Raw genomic sequence first — 5,340 nt, forward strand, 5'->3', positions numbered from 1 at the left:
CTGTACAAAAAAAAAAAAAAAAATTAGCCAGGCATGGCGGTACACACCTGTGGTTCCAGTTACCTGCAGGCTGCGCAAGAGGGTTGCTTGAGCCCAGGAAGTCAAGACTGCAGTGAGCTGTGATCGTGCCACTGCACTACAACCTGGGTGATAAAGCAAGTCTGTCTTTAAAAAACAAAACAACAACAAGAAACTTCAGACAGTTAACTACCTTGTAAGCAACTTCACGACTAGGCGATATCTTTTTCTTCCTTAAACTACTGTACAGGTAGCACTGGACTTAGATGAGGCCAACCTTAACATAGCTAGTGAGAGATGCTAGTAGCTCTTCTTTGGGTTTATAGACACGGAAGTCAGTTGCCTACGGAAAGATCATAATGGTTGAGAGAGTCACTTGAATACTCCCTTTTAGTGTTGTGAGTAGATGAACAAGGCCACAGTTCGGACAGGTCTTTCTGTGGCCCTGCAAAAGCTGCTACTCCACACACCCCTGGCCTCGGTGAGAACTGCTCCCTTTTAGATGTAACATCATTACATCCTTGCTGATGAACTGAGATGGTCCCAACTGAGGTCCACTGACCAGAAACAACAGCACAGAACTCAAAAGAGAACGCACCGTGAGGAATGGGGCTATTCAAACTGGAGAGCCTGAGTTACTCTCATGGCTTTAGAGAAATGTTCTAAAACTTCTAAGTACATAAATATGTGCAAGGAGATTCCTCCCCACAGAGTTTTTATACAGAGGGTCTGGAGTGAACCTCAGGAATTTGCTTTTTATGTGGATTTTTAAATGACTTTTAAAATTTACACTGTAAAATTCACTCATTGGGGTGTACAAGAAGCATTGATTGAATATGTACTGTGTGCCACTCACTGTTCTAAACAATGAAGATAGAATAGGGAACAACGGCAACCGAAAAAGGCCCTGCTGTCATGCAGCTTTATTCTAGTGTAGGTAACAGGAAGAAAATTAACTCCAGGTGATAAGTGCTATAAAGAAAGTAAACCAGGAAAACGCAAAGCAGAGAACGCTGGCAGTTTAAATAGGGTGCCAAAGAAGTTTTCTCTAAGATACCAACGTTTGAGCTGAGCCTTGAGTTACGGGGGGAAAAAAAAAGCCAGCCATGTTAAGATCTTGGAGAACATTCCAGTCTAAGAGAATGGCAAAAGTAAAGACCATGAGGTGAAAAACAAAAGAAATGAGTATGGCACATATTCATTCTTCAGTGGAATAGATTCTTCATTGAATGCCTCCCAAATGCCAGGCACTGTCTTCGATGCTCTGGGATTCATCAATTAACACTATAGACAAAAGGAAACACAATACAAAAATCCGTGCCTTGACTGAGCTTTCAGTCTAACACACTGAGAAACAGTAAGAAGGCCAGAGCTGTTGGAACACAGGACAGAGTGATACAAGAAAGCGTGGAGTGAGACAAGGATACAGTGATACAAGAAAACTTGGGGAAATAGGTCTGGGACAGACCACATAAGGCTTTGAAGGCTATGGTACTGGAATTATTATTGAAAGTGCGACTTAATAGGATCATTGACTCAGTGTGGGAATTAAAACAAGAAAAGAAAAAAGTGCAACTTAACGCTAGTTGGAGGTTTTAAGTAAGGGAGTAACAGTTTTTTCTTTCAAAATAACTCTGGCTGCTCTAGGGTGCTTATTTTCTTTGGGGTGAGGGCAAGAGACAAGGAGTCTGTGCCAATATGCTCTAAATAAGAAATGAAGGCCCATCTTGACTAAAATAGAAGTAGCTTAAATGGGGAGAAGTGTATGGACAGCAGATATATTTTGGAGGTGAAGTCACAAAACTTGCAAATGAATAAGATATGGGACAGAGTGTAAGTTGCTCGTGGTGACAAGGCAGTAATCGAGAATGACTTATAAGGTTGAAAATTGGCCAATAAATGTTGATGCCTTAACTGAGATCGGGAACACTGGGAGATAAATAGAAAATCAAGAGTTGTATTGTAGCCATGTTAAATTGGAAATATCCTTTGGAAAATCCAACTAGACACACCATTTAGGCAGTTGGAATCCAAAAGAAAGATCAGGGCTGGAAATATAATGAGAGAAACACAGTTCATCAGATTATACGTTGTATCTAACTACATAGAATTAGGTGTGGTCATCTAATTAGGATTAGATGAGAGAGTGTTTATAGAGAAGACAAGCGTATCCAGGACTAAACTCTTGAGAGCTGCTGAATTTAGAGGTGGATAATAGGAAGGCAATCATCCAAAAGGCTGAGAAGGAAATAACACAGGAGGAGAACCTGGAGAGGATGGTGTCTGAGAAGCCAAGGGAAGACAGAAGACAGTCTTTCAAGAAGGATGTTGTGGCCAGCTGCAGCCAATGTTGCTGAGAGCTGATGATAACGACAGTTAACCTGTGGATCTGGAAAGACGGACGTGGAAATTGCTGGTAATTTTGACAATAGTAGCTTCAAGGGAGAGCTAGGAAGCTTATTGGGAGTCGCCTGAAGAAAGCATGGGAGGTGAAGAGTCACCTCTGTTGCCAATAGTATAGCAGATAAGCTAGGCCAACGAAAACGACTAATATGCTGCAGTGAGCTATGATCACACCACTGCACTGCAGCCCAGATGACACAGCGAGACTTCGTCTCAAAAAGAAAAAAAAACAAAAAAGTATGTCATGAAAGGCAAAGAAAGCCTGAAAAACTGTTCCAGATTAAAGGAGAATAAAAAGACAGAACTAGGCTAGGCATGGTGGCTCATGCCTATAATCCCAACACTTTGGGAGGCTGAGGCAGGAGGAGAGCTTGAGACCAGGAGTTGGAGACCAGCCTGGGCAACATGGTGAGACCATGTCTCTACAAAAAAATTTAAAATTAGCCAGGTTTGGTGGCATGTACCTGTAGTCCTAGCTACTTGGGAGGCTGAGGTGGGAGGATCACTTGTGTGTGGGAGTTGGAGGCTGCAGTGAGCCATGTTTACACCACTTCACTCCAGCCTGGGTGACAGAGCAAGACCCTGTCTCAAAAATAAAAAAAGTCCTAAATGAAATATATGCCCTGGATTGGATCCTAGATCAGTAAAAAGCATTTCTTATAGATATAAAGGATGTTAGTAGATCAACTAACTGGTCACGTTGGAGTAAGGTCTGTGGATTAGATGATACTGTGATAATGTATAAATGTTAATTTCCTGATTATGGTCATTGTATTATGAATTTATAGAAATATGTCCTTGCTTTTAGGAAAAACACACTGAGTAAAGGGAAAATAGATCTGCAATTTACACTCAAAACAGTTCAAAAACAGAAAAAATATATATACACACATGCAAAGAGAGAAAATGAAAAACCAAACATTGTTAAAATGTTAACATATGGGGAAACCTCCGTGATAGGTATATGGGAATTTTTGTATTAACTTTTTGCAACTTTTCTGTAAAGTCAAAATAATAAAACAGGATGGTAGTCAAAACAAAACCAAAAAAGGTCCGCCGTTTGTCTTCAGGTCTCTACACTATGAAGAAAGGAGATGACAGAAGTGAAGGTCTGATGTGAGAACTCGGTAGGCTGCAGACAAACAATCAGGGAGTTTGTGACCCAGTCAGAGTGATTCAGAGCTTGAAGCCTCAGTACAGCTTGTTTGGGAAGAAGCCAAAGAAGGTTGCTGTGGTTTGCATGTGTGCCCCAAAAAGCATACACTGGAAACTTAATCCCCAACACAGTCATATTGCAGGGCGGGGCCTAATGAGAGGCGTTTGGGTCAGGAGGGCTCCTCATGGATTAATGTCAATTAGAAAAGGGCTTGAGGTTTCAAGTTCAGTCTCTTGCTCTGTCTTGTGCTGTCTTTGCCCTTCTGCCACTGGATAATGCGGCAGGAAGGCCCTCACCAGATGCCAGCCTCATGATCTTGGACTTCTCAGCCTCCATGAACTGTAAATTTCTGTTTATTATAAATTATTCAGTCTTAGATATTCTGTGATAGCAGCACAAAACAGCCTAAGATATGGGTGTGGGTGCGGCTGACCAAGAGTGTAACTGGGTGTTTGACATCTGTTCTGGGTTGAATAGTGTCCCCAGCATTCATATCTAGAACCTATAAATGTGACCTTATTTGAAAATAGGGGCTGTGCATGGTGGCTCATGCCTGTAATTCCAGCACTTTGGGAGGCTGAGGCAGATGGATCACCTGAGGTCAGGAGTTCGAGACCAGCCTGGCCAAGATAGTGAAGCCCTGTTTCTACTAAAAAATACAAAAAAATAGCCGGGTGTGGTGGTGCACACCTGTAATCCCAGCTACTTGGGAGGCCAAGGCAGGAGAATCATTTGAACCTGGGAAGCAGAGGTTGCAGTGAGCCGAGATTGTGCCACTGCACTCCAGCCTTGGCAACAGAGCGAGACTCCCTCTCCAAAAAAAGAAAAAAGAAAATAGGGACTTTCCAGATATAATAAATTAAGATGAGGTTATACTGGATCAAGTAGGCCCTAAAAACCTGTAACTGGTGTTCTTTTAAGACGAGAAAACAAAGACATAGATCCACAGGAGAGGGAATAGGAAGGCTGAAAACGGCGACAGAGAGTGATGCGTCCACCAGCCAAGGAATGCTGAGGGTTGCCAGCAACCTCCAGAAGCAGGAAGGAGATGGGAAGGTTCTTCCCTAGAGGCTTCAGAGGGAACAGGGCTGGCACCTTGATTTCAGACCTCTAGCCTCCAGAGCCAAGAGAGAATACCTCTCTAAGGTTTTAAGCTACCTGTTTCTTGATTACTCCGTTTGTGATACTTTGTTACAACAGCCATGGGAAACTAATTTAACATTATTAAGTAAGAAATTAGGTGGTACAAGATAGTTTGGGGTTGTGGGGGAGAAGGGGAGAGAGTGAGGAATTATCTGAATGTGGATAGCTGGGATGATGAGTATTTATAAGATAGCAACAGTTTGGGGTGTTTTTGGTTTTGTTTTAAGATTTGAATGAAAAACTAGCTGGGGCCAGGTGGCACAGTGACTCACACCTGTTAATCCCAGCACTTTGGGAGGCCAAAGTGGATCACTTGAGCCCAGGAGTTTGAGACCAGTCTGGGGAACATAGTGAAACCCTGTCTCTATTAAAAAAAAAAAAAAAAAAAAGTAAGAAAGAAAGAAAAAGAAAAACGTAGCCTGGTGTGGTGGCGCATGCCTGTAGTACTAGATGCTTGGGAGGCTGAGGTGGGAGGATCACCTGAGCCCGGAAGATTTGAGATTGCAGTGAGCCATGATTGTGCCACTGCACTTCAGCCTGGATAACAGAGTGAGACCTCATGAGATTGCAGTGAGCCATGATTGTGCCACTGCACTTCAGCCTGGATAACAGAGTGAGAC

Source organism: Colobus angolensis, unplaced genomic scaffold (genome assembly GCF_000951035.1).
Source record: "Colobus angolensis palliatus isolate OR3802 unplaced genomic scaffold, Cang.pa_1.0 Scaffold137, whole genome shotgun sequence".
NCBI lineage: Eukaryota > Metazoa > Chordata > Mammalia > Primates > Cercopithecidae > Colobus > Colobus angolensis.